Genomic DNA, 22,148 nt, shown 5'->3' on the forward strand with positions numbered 1-22,148 from the left:
GTTAACATGGATCAACTCAAGAAATATTATGTCTAAAAGGGTGAATGTCCTGAACTATGTCAGGTCAGACCTGATTCCTTTTGAGGGATATGTAGGAAACTTGATATGTGCAAGTGCGGTCTCAACTATCTAAAGGTAATAAATCGGTGACTTGATTAATAATCAAAGTACCTTAAAAGATCATCATAGTTTGTGTCCCCCAAGAATCGCCATTTGGCATGAAAGACCATTAGGTATCTGTCATCCACCTATTGGTCTATCACTTTTTACCCAAGATTTTATCCCCCAAGAATTGCCATTTGGCATGCAAGGCCATTAGGTAATTGTCATTCACCTATGGTCCATCCATTCTTATTCAGGATTCTATCCTCTAAAAGAAAATCGCCACCCGGCACCAGTTTATCAAGGCCAGTTTATTCTCTACTCTTGATCAATCAAAGTTAAAAGAAAAAAGGGAGAGCTTGATGCAACAGTGGTAAAGGCTTGTTTGAGTCATTAGCTAATGAGTAAAGCTTTGATAAATCATCATATCTCGTTGTTTGTATTGGTTTCAGAAAAATTCATGGGCTCGTTGGATAAGACATTGAGGAAATGGACCTTAGACATAAATACGAGGGCACAGAATTGCTGGAATCTATGAATGTGTCATTTCTTGGCCAAGTTGGATGTGTGAAGCTACATCACCAATTACTCCGATAGGTGCCTCAACACTGGGATACTGACCTACATGTACTTTGGTTTGGACTAGCAAAGATTTGCCCAACTTTTGAAGAATTTTGGATGCTATCTTCACCCAAAGGTAGTTTATTCCATCCCTCTTTGAAGAAAGATTGCTTAGAGGAAATTCAGGGTTTCTTCGGATGGAAAGAAGTAGAAGTAAAACAGTTTGTAAGGTATGGGAAGATCGATATTCTGAAGGTGGCTCAAATCTTCATCTAATATCTACCAATGGGAGGAATCCATCAGTAGCGATCCCTGGATGCTTATTTACTTTGCATGATAGCTCATTATATTCTCCACACTCCTGGGCATGGTTCACCATCTGTTCTGATTGAGGTAGTAAAATAGTTGAAGAAGGAAGGTGACATCATCCCTATGGTTCTTGCAGAAACGTTCACAGGATTTGATGACATGAGCTATGGCCATAGATTCGGATTAGATCATTATTCGGGAAGTTCAGTTATTTTTTAGATTTTGCTCCTTAAAAAACTAAAGGGGATGCCCACTCGGAGTTTTTTATTACCGGGATAAGAGAGAAGTTCCGAAATTCAACCTTATCACTGATTGGGAAAAGTATCTGCAGGAAAGGACTGTGTAGGATATTGCATGGTGGTGCCCAGGGAAGCCACAATAAGATTTTATGATGAAGACCCCTGGCCACAACTATGTCAAATTGATGGGATTGACTCACACGTCCTTTTATTTGCCTAGAAGAGTTAGTAAACTTTCACCCACCTCAAGAATTGTCTCCCCACCTTATTATTCACCTATCCCGTTTGTGGTAGGAAAGTGGTCCCCCTTTTTCATGTAATTCACTTGGTAATAGAATGAGGAAGTATTTGGATTTTTGTATTATCCCGATTATTCTAATTATGACTTGAGTTAAGGAATTGATTGTGCCTAAACATTGCAAGCAAACAAAAGAAAAAAAAAATGAAAGATTTTCCTTGTGCCAAAAGTAAGTTTTCATAGAGATGCTTGTTTGAGATTTTAAATTGTAACCACAAGTGTACGGATCATTGTAGCTACGGGTCGAACACAGGGAGAGCAGCCACTTTATTTTTTTGCTTCTTTTAATAATGTGAAAGTGAACCGATTAATGATTGTGATCTAATTCTAATTTTCATCCTAAAAATATGTATCTAAAATAACATCCTAACCATTCGTCATCTAAGAATTTAAACACGCAAGCCACGTAATTAAAATTAAATAAATAAATAAATAAATAGCTGAAAATAAACACCCCAAGCAATTAAAAAGCAATGAAGGAAAAAAATAATGAAATAAAAATAAAGTAAAAGAAAGGGGATAAGGCTAGAGAGAGACTCACAAGTAGGTTTCTCTACTTAGCCCGAGGAATGCATCATAATATGAGCTTTCCTACTTGACCAAAGACTCACTCTTACAAGGGTTACTCTACTTGTCTTTAAGGAAAGGGAGACAATTAAAATAAAAATAATAAAATGATGGTTCTATGGCTAGGAGGGGCAAAGCCAATACATACACTAGCCATAAACCTTGGGGGAAAGGGATAGTAATAATGTAATGACTGAAATTAAAATCCTAAATTAAGAAAGAAAGGGTAGTCAGAAGAGGGAATGAGAGGGGAGAGAGAAGACTACTGAAGGAGCTTACTTACTTGAACTTCAACCCTTGAACTGAAAACTTGATCTATTTGAGATACTACCAGCACTAAAACTAAATCTGGAATAAATCAAATTTAAAATTTATAGTACTAGAGAAAACAAATCTTAAGAAAAAAATTGAACTTGAAGGACATGCTTCATAGCTTGTTTTTGTCACTTAAAATTAGGCCTAAAACTAGAACTTGAAAATTACAACTTTAATTGTTTAAATAAAAAAAATAAAAGGCTGAATCAAAAAACAAAAGTGCTTGCATTAATTAAATAAAAAGAACTTACAAAAGTGTTTAAAGCATAAACCTAGAACTAGAGCAAGAGAAAGATAAAACTAAAGAAAGAGATAGGGCAACTAAGAAAAAACCCTATAAGAAGAATGAAATGCCTCCTCCCCTTGTGTTAATTCTATTATATAGAGAATGGTAGAGGGAAGCTAATGATTTTAGCTTCTAAAAAAAAAGATTTTTTTTATCTTGTTGATGAAGTGGAGATGAGAGAAGAGAGAAAACGGGTGGAGAGAGATCTCCCATGATTTTTCTTGCCTTTTTTTTCCATTTTTTTCTCCTTTTTTCTATTTTTCTCTCTTCTTGCGTAAGAAACTCCCTTTGGTTGATTCTTCTTGCTTGGATTTGGACAATATTCTATTTTAATGCAAAATTCCATCCATGCCCTTGTCTTTTTTTTTTCTTCTTTCCTATTTTTTCTCTTTATTTTCTCTCTTTTTCAAACTTGTGTACAACCATCTTGGCCGACCTCCTTTAAGTGATGAGTAGGAGAGAGAAAATATTCATAAAAAACCCTCAACAAAATGGCAGCTAAGAGTTTCGAACATGAGACCTCCTAATAAGCAAGGGATTTTACACACCACAACTCACCAACTATGCTAGGTAGTTATTGTTACCAAAAACGAATCTTCAGTCACTTAAAGATGTGGTCCATTGATCCTTGTTGACAGTTGAAATATTCCTTATACCATTGGGACAATTGCAGATGGGCTGGTTTTGCATCTCGGTTCAATTCTGATCTATTATTCTTTTTCTGACCCGAAAAGAATAATCACTTGTGCGATTGACCAAATGACTATGTACTTACAATTGAACACATCCATCTTGCTTAGAATTTCATCCTCTTCACAACCATGAAAAGAAATAGGACCTCTTTATGTGTAAAATTGGAGATATAGTGCCCGATAGTCCTTAAGGCCTTGAAAATATAAAACCTGCAAAAAGAGAGTAAAACCTAAGGTAGCTCTATTCTAAATATGTAAAATGTATGTTTTGCTACACTAAATTTCACACATAAATATGCTCATCAGAATTTCCCTACACTTAGACTTTGCTAGTCCTCGAGTAAAACAAATAGAAAAAGAATAAAAACAAAAAACCTAACTCACTTTCGTAGGAATCACAGTTGCACTTAGCATGTGCAACAAGCCTTAAACCCCTAGGTCACCCATAGTAGACGAGCTGTGTCTCGTGGGTGTTTACAATGAATATACACCCAAAATTCAGAATAAATAAATCCCAACCATGGCTAAAGGTAAGGGTCATATCGATCTGAGCAAAGATAATTCCTCTTACAAGGGACCCCCACACTTGAACTTTATTATCCTTTATCAATTCTAGGTACTGTCATATTTCTTAATTTAGAACTCACTTCGTCTCTTCCAAAACATCTTTATCTTAAGACAAAACCACTTATGAAGAAATAGGGAACCAATGACTAAGGCGTTGGAGTGTTTTTAACTAAACATGTTACCTAGCATTAATGACATATGCACATTTTTTTTCTCCTTTTTTTGCTTAATAAACTCTATTCTATTCTACTACTTTTGGCCTAAATGACATCGTGGAGCAAACATTAGACACCCAAGTTACTATGCAGCTTTGCTTTTTGCATATGCCCACAAAGACAGTGAGGCTAGAGTTCTCAGAAGTTTCCTCCCTAGGAATTTCGATCAAGACACCATGCTTCCTGAGGCACAATGCCCTGTCTAGTTCCAAGGGAATCAACTCTTATTCTTCTTTATACCACATTTCACACTTCATTTAAAATTGTGCATTTTTCAACTCATGCTAAATTAAAAAGAAAGTCTCAACTCCAAATCAAAAGTACAAGAAACCCACAGACTTACATCTGGTCCAACACCATAAAAAAGGGTCTCTTACTTTTTAAAAGAAAGTCCCATCTCAAGACACAGGCTTGTTTCATTCTTCTCAATAGGGTTTTTATACGTTCAAAATGGGTACGTTAATCAAAACTTTTATTTTTATACATCAAACAACCAAATGGTATGATCATTAGCCAAAAGCCAAAGTAGGACTTCATCCTTAGCAAGCTAAAAAATAAAAAGAAAAACAAACAAAACAAAGTGAAAAAAGCAAAAACTGGTTTCCCTCCCCCTCACTTAAGTTATGCACTGTCCTCAATGCAGGGAAAGAATTAAAAGCGAAGCCAATGCAAGGGGGTCATACCTGATTAAAAGTTAGTCATCAGTGTAAAGAGGATCATGGAGATTTATGACCTCTTCACTACCAGTAGTAGAAAACTCGAGGAATCAAAACGCTGATCATTATCCTTCGAAATTACCCCTGTTCCTGGATTTAGAATCTCCACAGCCCCATGGGGATATACATTATGGACAATAAATGGTCCATCCCATTGGGATTTAAGCTTACCAGGGAAAAGATGCAATCGAGAGTTGTACAGTAAGACCTTATCACCAATTGTAAAAGATTTACATAGAATGTACTTATTATGGAAAGCTTTGGTCTTTTCCTTATAAATACTAGAACTTTCATAGGCATCATTCCTAAGTTCCTCAAACTCAGATAGTTGGAGCCTACGATGAATTCCCACATCAGATAAATCAAAGTTGAACTTCTTGATGGCCCAAAAGGCCTTATACTCCAACTCAACTGGTAAGTGACAAGCTTTCCCATACACCAAAGGGTAGGGAGACTGACTAAGGTTAGTCTTGAATGCAGTCTAATGGGGCCACAAGTCATCAATTAGCCTAAGGGCTCAATCCTTACGGTTGGGATTAACGATTTTCTCCAAGATTTGTTTAATCTGCCTATTAGACACCTCCATTTGGCCACTAGTTTGGGGGTGATAAGGGGTAGATAACTTTTGGGTGATCCCATACTTTTTCATTGAGGCCTCAAAAGGCCGATTACAAAAATGAGTACCCCTATCACTAATTATTGCACATGGTGCACCAAAGCGGGAAAAATGTTCTCTTTGAGAAACTGGACCACCACTTTGTGGTCATTAGATTTATAAGGTATGGCCTCTATCCATTTAGAAACGTAATCAGCAGCCAAAAGTATGTACAAATTCTCAAAGGAATTAGGGAATGGTCCCATGAAATCGATGCTCCATACATCAAAGATCTCAACTACCAAAATAGGGTTGAGGGGCATTATGTTCCTCTTATTGATACAGTCAAAAGACTAGCAGGTGAGACAAGCCTTGTAAAAATCAAAAGCATCTCTAAAAAGAGTGGGCCAATAAAATCCACATTAGAGACCCTTTGCGACAGTCTTCTTAGGTCCAAAGTGTCCACCACATGCATAATCATGGCAAAAAGAGAGAATAGAATGTTGCTCATGATCAGGAACACATCGTCGGATAATCTGATCCAGACATATCTTGAACAAATAAGGACCATCCCAGAAAATTACCCTAATCCCTAAACCCAAAACCCCAAACAAAAAACACCAAACCGTAAACCCAAAACCCTATACCATAAACTATAAACACAAAATACTAAACCCCTAACCCTAAAACCTAAACCGTAAAACCTATACCTCAAAACCCAAAGCCCTAAACCCTAAACCATTAACCCAAAACCCTAAAGAATAAACCCAAACCCTAAACCCCAAACCCCAAACCCCAAAACCCAAACCCCAAACCATAAACCATAAACACTAATCCCTAAGCCCCAAACCGTAAACACTAAATAGTAAACCCTATCCCATAAAATCAACCCTAAACCCAAAACCCTAAGCCCAAAACCATAAAACCTAAACCATAAACCCTAAATCCTAAACCCTAAACCGAAAACCCTAAACCCTAAATTTTAAACCCAAAACCCTAAACCCCAAACCCTAAACCCTAAATCATAAACCCAAACCCTAAACCCTAAATCCTAAATCCTAAAACCTAAACCCTAAACTACTATACCCTAACCTTATACCCTAAAGCACTAACCCTAAACCCTAAACCCTAAACCATAAGATCTAAACCCTAACCCTAAACCCTAATCCCTATAACCTAAACCCTTAGCCCTAATCCCTACACCCCAAACCCTAATCCCTAAACCCTAGACCCTACACCCATATCCCGAAAACCTAAATCCTAGCTCTAAAAGCAAAATCGTAAGGCCTTATCCCCTGAAACCTAAACCCAAAACACAAAACGCAAAATCCTAGACCCAAAACCGTTAACCCAAAACCCTAAACCCTAAAGCATAAACCCCAAACCCTAAACCCAAAGTCGTAAACCCTAAACACAAAACCTTAAATGCTAAACCCTAAACCCGAAACCCTAAACCTTAAAACCAAAATCCTAAACCCCAAACCCTATACCCTAAACAATAAACCCTAACACCCTAAACCCCAAACCTTATGACCTAAATCCTAAACCCTACCACTATACCTAAAAAACTAAACCCTAAATCCGTAATCCCTAAACCCTCAACACTAAACCATAAATCCTAAACCCAAAACATTAAAATCTAAATACTAAACCCTACATCCTATATCCCAAACCCTAAACCCTAAAACCTTAATCCCAAAACCTAAACCTTCAACCCTAAACCCTAAACCCTAAACCCTAAACCCTCAACCCTAAACACTAAACCCTTAAACCAAAATCCTAAAACCTACACCTTAAACCCCGAACCCGACAACCCTAATCCTTAAACCCTAAGTCCAAAACCCTAAAACCTAAACCATAAACCCTAGCCCTAAACCCTATACCCAAAACCCTAAGCCCTAAATCCAAAACCCAAAACTAAAAACACTAAACCCTAAACCCCTAACCCTAAAACCATAACTATAATGCCCAATACCCTAATACCTAAACCCAAAACAAAAAAACCCAAAACCTTAAGCCCTAAACCCTAAACTCAAAACCCTAAAGCATAAACCCCAAGCCCAAAACCCAAAACCCGAAACCTTAAACCCTAAACCATAAACCCTAATCCCAAAATCTTAAAACTTAAACAGTAAACCCTAAACCCTAATTGCTAAATCCTAAACCCTAAACCATGAACCCTTAACCCTTAACCCTTAACCGTAAAACCCAAATCCCTAAACCCTACACAATAAACCCTAACCGTGAAACCATAAACAAAAAACCCTAAAGCCGAAACCCTAAACCCTAAATCCCAAACCCAAAACCTTAAACCGTAAACCTTAAACCCCAGTCCCTTAATAGAAAACCTAAAATACTAAACCCTAAACCTTAAACACTAAACCTCAAATCTTAATCCATAAACCTTAAACCCTATACCTTATACCATAAACCTTAAACCCTATAACCCTAATCCCTAAACCCTAAAACCTAAACCCTAAACCCTAAACCCTAAACCCTAAACCAGAAAGCTAAACCATTATCATAAACCCTAAACCATAAACCACAAACCCTACACCCAAAATCCTAACCCTAAAACCAAAACCCTAATCCCCAAACCCTAAACCCTAAATCCTAAACCCAAAACCTTAAAGGCTAAAGCCTATACCCAAAGCCCTAAAACATAAACCCTAAACCATAAACCCAAAACCTTAAACCATAAACCCTAAACCTAAACCCTAAACCCTAAACCCTAAAACCCTGAACCCTAAACCCTAATGCAGAAACATTAAACACCAAGCCCTAAACCCTACACCCTAAAGAACTATACCCTAACCCTACACCCTAAACCACTAAACCCCAACCTTAACCATAATACCTAAACCCTAAACCCTACACCCTAAAGCCTATACCCTAAACTCTCAACCCTAATCCCAACACCCCAAACCCTAAACCTTAAAATCGAAAACCCTAAACCCCATTCCCTAAACCCTAAACCCCATTCCCTAAACCCTAAACCGTAAACCCTAAACCCTAAACCATAACCCTAAACCCTTATTAGTAAACCCTCAACATAAAATACTAAACCCTAAACCTTAAACCCTAAACTCTAAACCCTATAACTTAAAACCTAAACCTAAAACTCTGCACCCTATACCCTAAATCCTAAACCCCAAAACCATAATCCCTAAACCCTAACACCATAATCCTAAACTCTACACCCTAAACACTAAACCCAAAAACGCTAATCCTTAAACCCAAAACCCTAATCCAAAAACTGTTAACCCAAAGCCTTAAACCCTAAACCCAAAATACTAAATTATAAATCCCAAACCCTAAACCCCAAACCCCAAATCATAAACCCTGAACCATAAACAAAATCCCTAAACCCTAAACCTTAAACCCTAAACCCTAATCCATAAACCCTAAACCCTGAACACAAAATCCTAAAGCCAGAACCCCAAACCCTAAACCGCAAACCCGAAATCCTAAACTGTAAACCCTAAACCCATATCCCTAAACCCAAAACCCAAAACCCAAAACCTTAAACCCTAAACCCTAAACCCTAAAAGCAAAACCCTAAACCCTACAACCTACACCCTACACCCTATACCCTAAACCCTAAACCCTAAACCCTAAACCCTAAAACCCTAATCCCTAACCTGTAAACACTAGACCTTAAAACCGAAACCCTAAACCTTAAAATCTAAACCCTAAACCACCCCACATCTAGTACCCTAAACCCTAAACCCTAAACCCTAAACCTGAAAAAGCTAATCCCTAAACCTAAACCTTAGACCTTAAACATTAAACCCTGAAACAAAAATCCTAAAAGCTACGCCCAAAAACACTAATCCTTAAACGTAAGCCCAAAACCCTAAAACCAAAACCATAAACCCTAAACCCTAAACCCTAAACCCTAATCTCCAAACTCTAAACCTTAAAACCTAAACCCTAAACCCTAAACCCTAAACCCTAAACCATGTACCCTAAACACTAAACCTTAAAACTCTAATCCCTAAACCTTAAACCCTAAACACGAAACCTTATAACCTAAACCCTAAACAATAACACTATACTCTAAAGGTTGAACCCTAAAACCCTAATACCTAAACCTAAACACTAAACCTTAAATCCAAAACACTAAACCTTAAAATCTAAACCCTAAACCCTACATCCTATACCCTAACCAAGACCCTAAGCCCTAAACCCTACATCCTATACCCTAGCCAAGACCCTAAGCCCTAAACCCAAATCCCAAATCCCAAATCCTAAACCCTAAACCCTAAACCCTAAAGCCTATTCCCTAAACCCCCATACCTAATCCGTACACCCCAAACCCTAATACCTAAAACCTTTAACTCTTAACCCTTATACCTAAAACCTAAACCCCTAAACCCTAAAACCCTAATCCCTAAACCCTAAGCCCTAAAGAACTTTACCCTGACCCTATTCACTAAACCACTAACCCCAAACCCTAAACCTTAAACCATAATCCTTACAACCCAAACCCAAATCCCAAAATCCCTTAACCCATACCACTTATCCCTAAAACCTAAATCCCTAACCCAAAAACCTAAACCGTAAATCTTAAATATTAAACCCTAAACCCTAAACAGAAAACCTAAAACCATAACCCTACACCATTAACTGAAAACCCTAAACCTTAAACCCCAAAGTCTAAACCCCAAACCTTAAACCCTAAACCAAAAAACCTAATCCATAAACACTAAACCTTAAACACTAAACCCTAAACCCTAATCCCAAAAACCTAAACCTTAAACCCTATACCAAAATTCTAAAGCCCTACTCCCTAAACCCGAAACAAAAAAAATAAACCCTAACCCCTAAACCCTAAAAACAAAACCAAAAACCCTAAACTTTAAACCCTTAAGCCCTTAACCCTAAACCCTAAACCCAAAACCTTAAATACTAAATCCTAAACCTTAAACCCGAAACCCTAAACATTGAAACCTAAACCCTAAACCCCAAACCCTGTACCCAAAACCCTAAACCCTAAACCTTTTAACGTAAACCCTAAACCCTAACCCAATACGCTAAGAACTAAACCCTAAAACCCTAATCCCTAAACTGTAAAGACTAAACCTTAAATGCAAAACACTAAACCTTAAAACCTAAACCCTAAACCCTACATCCTATAACCAAAACCCTACACCTTAAAACCCTAATCCTTAAACCTAAACTTTAAACCCTAAACCCTAAATCCTAAAACCTACCCCCTAAACCATAAACACAAAAACCGTAATCCTTAAACCCTAAGCCCAATACCCTAAAACCTAAACCATACACCGTAAATCCTAAACCCAAAACCCTAAACCCTAAACCTTAATCCCTAAACCCCAAAACCAAAATCCTAAAACTTACACGCTAAACCATAAACCCAAATGCCCAAATCCACTAAACCCTAATCCATAAACCCTAAACCCTAAACCCAAAAACTTGAAGCCAAAACCCTAAACCCTAAACCCTAAACCCTAAACCCTAAACCCTAAACCGTAAACCCAAAACCGTAAACCCTAAACCCTAAACCTAATACCCCTAAACCTAAACCCTAAATCCGGAACCCAAAATCCTAATCCCTAAATCCTAAACCCCAAACCCTTAACCCTAAAACCTGAACCCTAAACCCGAAACCCTAAACCCTATGCCCTAAACCCCAAACCCTAAACCCCCAATCCTAAACCCTATACCTTAAAACCTAAACACTAAACCCTTAACCCTAGACCCTAAATCCTAAGCCTAAACCCAAAACCCATAATCCTAAACACTAAACCCTATACCCTAGACCCTGAATCCTATACCCTAAACCCAAAACCCAGAACCCTAAACCCTAAAGAACTATACCCTAACCCTATACCCCAAATCACTAACCCTAAACCCTAAACCCTAAACCCTAAACCATAATACCTAAACCCTAAACCCTAAACCCTAAACCCTAAAACCTATACCCTAAACCCTAAAACCTATACCCTAAACCCTCAACCCTAAACCCTAAACTCCAAGCCCTAATCCCCCAAACTGTATAGCCCTATACCCGACAACCTAAACCAAAAACACAAAACCCAAAACCTTAAACCCCAAACCGTTAACCCCAAACCCTAAATCCTAAACCCTTATCCCCAAAACTAAAACCCTTAACCCTAAACCCTAATCCCTATACCATAAAGCTTAAATACTAATCCCTAAACCCTAATCCCTAAAACCTAAACCCTAAACCCTAAATCCTAAACCATAAACCCTAAACCCTAAGCCCGAAAACCGTAATCCCTAACCCTAATCATTAAACCCAAACCGCTAAACTCAAACCCCAAGCCCTATACTCTAAACCCAAAACCCTAAGCCCTAAACCCAAGCCCCAAATCCAAAACCCTAAACCCTTAACCCTAAAGCCTATTCCCGAAACCCTCAACACTAATCCCTACACCCCAAACCCTAATCCCTAAAACCTTTGACACTTGACCTTTATCCCAAAACCCCAAACCCCTAACCCAAAAAACTAAACCGTAAACCATAAATACTAAACCCTAAAACTTATTCCCTAAACCCTAAACCTCAAGACCCTAACCCCAAACCCTACACCCTTTACCCTAAAACCCTAAACTCTAAAACCCTAATCCCTAAACCCTAAACCCTAAAGAACTTAAAGCTAACGCTATACACTGAACCACTAACCCTAAACCCTAAACTTAAACCATAATACCTAGCCCAAAACCCTAAACCCTAAACCCGAAAGCCTATTCCCTAAACCCTCAACCCTATTGCCTACAACCCAAACCCTAATCCCAAAAACCTTTAACCCTTAAGCCTTATCCCTAAATCCGAATTCCCTAACCCCAAAACCTAAACCCTAATCCCTAATCCCTAAACTCTAAACCTTAATCCCGAAACTTAAAACCCTAAACACTAAGCCCTAAACCCTAAACCCTAAACCCAAAACCCTAAACCATAAACCCTAAACCCTCAACCCTAAAACCTAAGCCCTATAGTTCTAAACCTTAACCCTAAATCCAAAACATCAAATACTAAACCCTAAACCTTAAACCGAAACCTAAACCCCAAACCCAAAACCCTATACCCTAAACCCTAAACCCTGAAACCCTAAATCCTAAACCCTAAACCCTAAACCCTAAACCCTAAACCCTAAACCCTTAACTTGTGATACCCTACTTTTTAAACCCGGTCTAATTACACGGTTGACCCGGTTTAACCATGCAAGACCCGAATCGGAGAGGGTTAAGGCGGGTTCCTTATGGACCATGATGGCAAGGGTGACTTTGAACACTGGTTGGCCAGACAAGTCCGAGTCAGTGCCAGAGGAGACGGGTGTACCCAAGCCGTGTACATACATATATCATAAGGCCATGTACAGATAAAGCTGGTATGTAGTCGTATCCTAAAGCGCATACGTATAATCTATCTTGTGCCGAGAGTGAGATTCATGCCGAGAGTCGAATTCCACCAAAATCCCACTTGTTGGCCAATTTTCGGCCCTCAGGTGGGCGGTCACAGGTGGGTTCACCCACCCACCTGAGTGACCCACCCATGTGGTTACTTAGTTGTTTTAGAAAGTATAAATAGCATTTATGAGTTTTCCATTTTTTCATTTATGACATTCGGGTGTTTGGTGAAAAGAGTAAAGAGGAGAGAGAAAAGGATGGAGAAAAGAGAACGGAGAAGAAGAAAGGGGAGGAAGAGGAAGAAGGGATGGATTTAAGCGGTGCTAAGGCTTGATCTTCCCATTCCGACGCCGAAAGAGTGATCCCCAGCACGAGATCTACGTTTAGAGGTGAGCGAAGGCTGTATTCCTTAAACTTTCACCATGCCTAAGTAAAACCCTTGATTTGGGTAGTGTTTCTTGAGGTCTTGTAAATCCCCCTTGAGATGATGAATCTAAGGTTTAACAGATGGTCTATGTGTTGATTTTGAAGGATTTGAAGAAGTGTTTACAAGGTTAGAGAAGCATTGGTGATTTGAAGTGATTTTGGGGTTTTGAACGAGTTCTTGAGCAAAGAAGGTAAAATGGATTTCCATTCCTTAAATCTAACCTAGATCTAGGTTAGAATCATCTTATGAGACTTTGAATGTGCGGAAAATGGGTTTGGAAAAGCCCCATTTGATTCTCCAAAGGTTGGGGAAGGGTTCAGGGGAAATGGCATTTTTCGCCAAGACCAGTGGGCCAAATGGCCCGCCTGAGGGCACTTGCCTGAGAGGGTAGGCCCTCGAGGCCAACCGGCAGGCCCCTATCGGTGGCCCGATCAGTGGGCCAACCTGGCCGCCGGTCCTAGCTGACCCTCGGCCTCCACCGGTGGGCCCCTATTGGCGGGCTGACCTGTGGGCCAACCTGCCCGCTGGTCCTAGCAGGCCCTCGGCCTCCACCGGTGGGCCCCTATCGGTGGGCTGACTGGCGGGTCAGGACCAGTTGGTCGACCCGCCCACTTGCAAAGACCGGTGGGCTGTGACAGGTGGGCTGTCCGACCCACCTGAGAGGCTCCCGACGTGATTTTTACGTCTGAATGGACCCAAAACGGACGTGCGACATTTTTTTAGGATTCTAAACATGATTTTGTCATCAAATCTTATTAGTTTTGACCCCAAAGTGGTGAAATGCTAACCCCATTCAGTTATGATAGGTTCACCAAAATTTACGTTTCTCGCGTCGGATCTCACCCGTACCGGGCGTGAGTCTTTGTACACAACAAGTAAGTGGGGAGAGGATGTTTGGCCTTATTTTAAGGCTTGTTTGGCATTCATTAAATTGTATCTTGACTAGCCATGTCATCATGCAAATTATATGTAGCTTAGCCATCCTCATATTATTATGACAGGTGTGTTGTGTTTATTTTCTTAATGTCAAATGATGATGTGATTATGTGATGAATGATGACATCATTGTGCATAATGCATAAATAGACTAGATGCCGTAGTCGGCTAGGAAACGAGTGCATTGGTGGCCCGTGGAATGGGACGTGGTGGCACTATGCAATCGTATTATGTCATATAAGGGCATGCGGTTTAGGATTATCATCTTCCCGTGCTACAACCCTTCCCAACAGGGGTTGAGGTGTTGGGTTACCATTTGGGGGGAAGCAGTGGTCGTGGTTGTCAGGTCACTATGGCAGTTAGACATAAGCCTGGCTGGTCATTAGGACAGTCGGCATCCTCGGTGGTATATTCAAGAGGGACAATCGTATTGCTTTTAAATTGCTGGAGTCAGCACCTTTATTTTCTGTCATTTACTTTTATGTTGAGAGCCGGTGGTCGGCATGCTTTACTTTTTCGAGTACTCACGTTGGGCCTTCTCCGACAGTCCTATGGGCATATCACGGGATGGAGTTCGCAGCTCGTACCCGGAGTATACGCGCACTGTGGTTGTAGTAGCACTAACCAAAGACTTGTAATGTTGTTTAGGTGGATGTGATTAAAAATTAATTGCATAGCATATAGTGCATATGGTTGTGATTGTTGTGTGGACTGTTGTGTGGTCCTTCTTTTCACTTACTGAGCTAGTGAGATCATCCCACGTGTACACCTCTTTTAGATGATTTTGTAGGTCACCAGCCTGAAGATCAAGGGTCGGGCCTCATAGTTGAATTCCCTGAGGAGGATTGGTGTGTCCCCGAGGAATATGAGCACGGCACGGATTGCACGTGCGAGGGCAGTGCTGTGGGACCACAGCAGTGATGCCGTGCAGGGTTATACTTTTTGATCATTTTGTTGACCCCTTTTTGTGTACTTGATACGTGAATTGTTATTCTTTTATTGTAAATATCATGCCTGGGGGCCCACATGTAATTATTTATATACTACAATTTGGGTATCAAGTATATTGGGGGTACTTACAGGTAAATTAAGTCTTCCGCTGAACTTTTGAATGTTTATCTTAGATGTGTGTATGCTGTGGTTGGGTACTGTATCAGATGATCCTGGCAAGTTTGGGTTAATCGGAGTTAACTCGGTCACCGGTCCGGTTCTATGTGAATGGGGTGTGACATAACCTTTTACCATAAACCCTAAACCACAACCCTATACGCTAAAAACTAAACCCTAACACTCTAATCCCTAAACTGTAAACACTAAACCTTAAAGCCTAAACACTAGACCTTGAAACCTAAACCCAACATCCTATACCCTAAACCCTAAACCCTAAAACTTTAATCCCAAAACCTAAACCTAAAAGCCTAAACCCTAAATCTAAAAACCCAAATCCTAAAACCTACACCCTCAACCCAAAAACCCTAAACCCTAAACACTAAACCTTAACCATAAACCCATAAACTCTAAACCCTAAGCCCAGTACCAAAAAACCTAAACCATAAACCCTAAACCCTAAACACAATAACCTAAAGCCTAAACCCCAAACCCTAAACCCTAAAACCCTTAACCCTAACCATAAACCCTAAACCCTAGCCGTAAACCCTAAACGTTAAATAATAAACCCTAAACCTTAAACCCTAAACCCTAAACCATGTACCCTAAACCCTAAACCCTAAACCTTAAAACCCTAATCCCTAAATCTTAAACCATAAACCTGAAACCCGAAACCTTATAACCTAAACCCTAAACAATAACACTATACCATAAAAACTGAACCCTGAAACCCAAATACCCCAACCCTAAACACTAAACCATAAAATCTAATCCCTAAACCCAACATCCTATACTCTCAACCCAAAGCCCTAAGCCTAAACCCAAATCCCAAATCCAAAATCCAAAACCCTAAACCCTAAAGCCTATTCCCGAAACCCTCAACCCTAATCCCTACACCCCAAACCCTAATCCCTAAAACCGCTAACCCTTGACCTTTATCCCTAAACCCCAAACCCCAAACCCTACACCCTTTACCCTGAAACCCTAAACCCTAAAACCCTAATCCCTAAAGCCTAAACCCGAAAGACTATAAGCTAACGCTATACATTGAACCACTAACCCCAAACCCTAAACTTAAACCATAATACCTAGATCCAAAACCCTAAACCCTAAACCCGAAAGCCTATACCCTAAACCCTCAACCCTAATCCCTACAACCCAAACCCTAATCCCAAAAACCTTTAACCTGTAAGCCTTATCCCTAAAACCTAATTCCCTAACCCCAAAACCTAAACCGTAAACCTTAAATACTAAACCCTAAACCCTAATCCCTAATCCCTAAAGTCTAAACCTTAATCCCTAAACACAAAACCCTAAACCCTAAGCCCTAAACCCTAAACCCAAGACCCTAAACCCTAAACCCTAAAACCTAAACCCTATAATTTTAAACCTTAACCCTAAATCCAAAACATTAAAAACTAAACCCTAAACCTTAAACCCAAAACCTAAACCCCAAACCCAAAACCGTATACCCTAAACCCTGAAACCCTAAACCCTAAACCCCAAACCCTAAACCCTAAACCCTAAACACTAAACCCTAGACCCTTAACCTTTTACCATAAACCCTAAACCACAACCATATACGCTAAAAACTAAACCCTAAAACCCTAACCCCTAAACTGCAAACACTAAAGCTTAAAGCCTAAACACTAGACCTTAAAACCTAAACCCTAAACCCAACATCCTATACCCTAAACCCTAAACCTAAAACTCTAATCCCAAAACCTAAACCTAAAAGCCTAGACCTTAAATCTATAATCCAAAATCCTAAAACCTACACCCTAAACCCTAAACCCAAAAACCCTAATCCTTAAACACTAAGCCCAGTACCAAAAAACCTAAACCATAAACCCTAAACCCTAAACACAAAACCCTTAAGCCTAAACCCCAAACCCTAAACCTAAAACCCTAAACCCTAACTGTAAACCCTAAACCCTAGCCGTAAACCCAAAACCTTAAATAATAAACCCTAAACCTTAAACCCTAAACCCTAAACCATGTACCCTAAACCCTAAACGTTAAAACCCTAATGCCTAAATCTTAAACCATAAACCTCAAACCCGAAACAGTATAACCTAAACCCTAAACAGTAACACTTTACCATAAAAACTGAACCTAAAACCCGAATAACCCAACCCTAAGCACTAAACCTTAAAATCTAATCCCTAAACCCAACATCCTATACTCACAACCCAAAACCCTAAGCGCTAAACCCAAACCCCAAATCCAAAACCCTAAACCCTAAACCCTAAAGCCTATTCCAGAAACCCTCAACCCTAATCTCTACACCCCAAACCCTAATCACTAAAACCTCTAACCCTTGACCATTATCCCTAAACCCCAAACCCCTAACCCCTAAAACCCTAATCCCTAAACCCTAATCCCTAAAGAACTTTAAGCTAACACTATACACTGAACCACTAACCCCAAACTCTAAATTTAAACCCTAATACCTAGACCCAAAACCCTAAACCCCCAACCCTAATCCCTACAACCCAAACCCTAATCCCAAAAACCTTTAACCCTTAGCCTTATCCCTAAAACCTAATTCCCTAACCCCAAAACCTAAACCGTAAACCTTAAATACTAAACCCAAAACCCTAATCCCTAATCCCTAAACTCTAAACCTTAATCCCTAAACACAAAACCCTAAACCCTAAACCCAAGACCCTAAACCATAAACCCTAAACCCTAAACCCAAAACCCAAAACCCAAAACCCTATAACCCTAAACCTTAACCCTAAATCCAAAACATTAAATACTAAACCCTAAACCTTAAACCCGAAACCTAAACCCTAAACCCAAAACCCTATACCCTAAACCCTAAACCTTGAAACCCTAACCCCTAAACCCTAAACCCTAAACACAAAACCTTAAACCCTAAACCCTAAACCCTAAACATTAAATCCTAAACCCTAAACCTTTTTACCATAAACCCTGAACCACAACCCTATACGCTAAAAACTAAACCCTAAAACCCTAATCCCTAAACTGTAAACACTAAACCTTAAAGCCTAAACACTAGACCTTGAAACCTAAACCCTAAACCCTAAACCCTAAACCCAACATCCTATACCCTAAACCCTAAACCCTAAAACCCTAATCCCAAAACCTAAACCTAAAAGCCTAAACCCTAAATCTAAAAAGCTAAATCCTAAAACCTACACCCTAAACCCTTAATCCAAAAACCCTAATCCTTAAACCCTAAGCCCAAAAATATCCTAAACCATAAACCCAAAACCCTAAACCTCGGAACAAAAATCATAAAACCTACATACTAAGCCCCAAACCCAAAAACCCTAATTCTTAAACCCTAATCCATGAACCCTAAACCCTAAACCCTAAACCTTAAACCCAAAACCCTAAGCCCTAAACTGTAAACCCTAAACCCTAAACCTTACACCCCTAAACCTAAACCATAAATCCTGAACCCAAAACCCTAATCCCTAAACCCTAAACCCCAAACCCTTTACCCCAAACCCTGACCTAATCCCTAAACCCTAAACCCTAAACCCTAAACCCTAATCTCGAAAACCCAAATGCCTAAACCCTAATCTTTAAACCCAAACCCTAAACCCTAACCGTAAACCCAAAACACTAAACACTAGACCCTAAACCATGTACCCCAAACCCTAAACCGTAAACCCTAAAACCATAATCTCTAAATCTTAAACCCTACTGCTTAAACCTAAACCCGAAACCTTATAACCTAAACCCTAAAACTCTAACACTATACCTTAAAAAATAAACACTAATACCAAAACCCTAAACACTAAACCTTAAATCCAAGACACTAAACCTTAAAATCTAATCCGTAAACCCTTAATCCTATACCCTAACCCAAACACTAAGCCCTAAACTCAAACCCCAAATCCTAAACCCTAAACACTAAACCTTAAAGCCAATTCCCTAAACCATCAACCCTAATCCCTATAACCCAAACCCAAATCCTTAAAACCTTTAACCCACGACCCTGATCCCTAAAACCTAAACCCCTAACCTAAAAACCTAAACCAAAAACCTTACATACTAAACCCTAGACCATAAACCCTAAACCCTATACCTCAATACCCGAACCCCAAACCCTACACTCCTTACCCTAAAACCCTAAACCCTAAACCGAAAACCATAGACCTCAAACCCTAATCCCTAAACCCTAAACCCTAATCCGTAAACCCTAAACCCCAAACCTTATACCCCTAAACCTTAACCCTAAACCTTAAACCCAAAACCCTAATACTTAAATCCTAAACCACAAACCCTAAACCCTAAACCCTAAACCCTAAACCCTGAACCCTAAACACTAAACCCTAAACCCTAAACCCTAAACCCTAAGCCCTAAACCCCAAACCCCCAATCCTAAGTACGAAACCCTAAACCCTTAACCCTGGGCCCTAAATCCTCAGCCCAAAACCCTAAACCCAAAATCCAAAATGCCAAACCCTTTACCCTAGACACTAAATCCTAAACCCAAAACCCAAAACACTGATCCCAAAACCCTAAAGAACTATACCCTAACCTTATAACCCAAACCAATAAATCTAAACCCTAAACCCTAAATCCAAAACCATAATACCTAAACCCTAAACCCTAAAGCCTATACCCTATACCCTCAACCCTAAACTCTACACTCAAAGCCCTAATCCCTAAGACACTAAACTCTGGAGCTGTATCCCCAAAACCTAAACCCCTAACCAAAAAACTAAAACCGTAAAGACCTATACCCTAAAACCTTAACCCAAAACACAAAACCCTAAACCCCAAGCTGTTAACCCAAAACCATAAAGACTAAACCCTAAACCCTAAACACAAAACCCTTAAGCCTAAACCCCAAACCCTAAACCTAAAACCCTAAACCCTAACTGTAAACCCTAAACCCTAGCCGTAAACCCAAAACCTTAAATAATAAACCCTAAACCTTAAACCCTAAACCCTAAACCATGTACCCTAAACCCTAAACGTTAAAACCCTAATGCCTAAATCTTAAACCATAAACCTCAAACCCGAAACAGTATAACCTAAACCCTAAACAGTAACACTTTACCATAAAAACTGAACCTAAAACCCAAATAACCCAACCCTAAGCACTAAACCTTAAAATCTAATCCCTAAACCCAACATCCTATACTCACAACCCAAAACCCTAAGCCCTAAACCCAAACCCCAAATCCAAAACCCTAAACCCTAAACCCTAAAGCCTATTCCAGAAACCCTCAACCCTAATCCCTACACCCCAAACCCTAATCCCTAAAACCTCTAACCCTTGACCATTATCCCTAAACCCCAAACCCCTAACCCCTAAAACCCTAATCCCTAAAGAACTTTAAGCTAACACTATACACTGAACCACTAACCCCAAACCCTAAATTTAAACCCTAATACCTAGACCCAAAACCCTAAACCCTAAACCCGAAAGCCTATACCCTAAACCCTCAACCCTAATCCCTACAACCCAAACCCTAATCCCAAAAACCTTTAACCCTTAAGCCTTATCCCTAAAACCTAATTCCCTAACCCCAAAACCTAAACCGTAAACCTTAAATACTAAACCCAAAACCCTAATCCCTAATCCCTAAACTCTAAACCTTAATCCCTAAACACAAAACCCTAAACCCTAAACCCAAGACCCTAAACCCTAAACCCTAAACCCTAAACCCTAAACCCAAAACCCTATAACCCTAAACCTTAACCCTAAATCCAAAACATTAAATACTAAACCCTAAACCTTAAACCCGAAACCTAAACCCTAAACCAAAAACCCAAAACCCTATACCCTAAACCCTAAACCCTGAAACCCTAACCCCTAAACCCTAAACCCTAAACCCTAAACACTAAACCTTAAACCCTAAACCCTAAACATTAAATCCTAAACCCTAAACCTTTTTACAATAAACCCTAAACCACAACCCTATATGATAAAAACTAAACCCTAAAACCCTAATCCCTAAACTGTAAATACTAAACCTTAAAGCCTAAACACTAGACCTTGAAACCTAAACCCTAAACCCTAAACCCAACATCCTATACCCTAAACCCTAAACCCTGAACCCTAGTACCTAAATCCTAAGCCCAAAACCCTAAACCCAAAATCCTAAGCCCAAAACCCTAAACCCAAAATCCTAAACACCAAACCCTATACCCTAGACCCTAAATCCTAAGCCTAAACCATAAACCATAATTCCTAAACCCTAAACCCTAAACCCTAAACCCTAAACCCAAAACCTAAGCCTTAAACCCTAAACCCTAAACCCTATACCCTAAACCCTAAATCCAAAGCCCAAAACCATAAACCCCAAATCCTAAACCCAAACCCTTTACCCTAAACCCTAAACCCTAAACCCTAAACCCTAAACCCTAATCCCTAAACCCTAAACCCTATACCCTAAACCCTAAGCCCCTAACCCTAAAACCTAAACTGTAAAGCCCTATACCCTAAAACCTAAACCCAAAACACAAAACCCTAAACCCTAAACCCTACACCGTTAACCGAAAACCCTCAACCTCAAACCCAAAACCATAAAGCATAAACCCCAAACCCTAAACCCTAAACCTTAAACCCTAAACCAAAAACCCTAATCCCTAAATCATAAACCATAAAGACTAAACCCTATACCCTAATCCCGAAAACCTAAACCTTAAACCCTATACCCAAATTCTAAAGCCCTAATCCCTAAGCATGAAACAAAAAACAATAAACCCTAACACTTAACCCTCAACACAAAACTCTAAACCCTAAGGCTTTAACACTAAACCCTTAACCTTAAACCCAATACTCTAAACATTAAAACCTAAACCATAAACCCTAAACCCTGTACCCTA

The sequence above is a fragment of the Macadamia integrifolia genome, chromosome 4 (genome assembly GCF_013358625.1).
Source record: "Macadamia integrifolia cultivar HAES 741 chromosome 4, SCU_Mint_v3, whole genome shotgun sequence".
In the NCBI taxonomy this organism is placed as follows: Eukaryota; Viridiplantae; Streptophyta; class Magnoliopsida; order Proteales; family Proteaceae; genus Macadamia; species Macadamia integrifolia.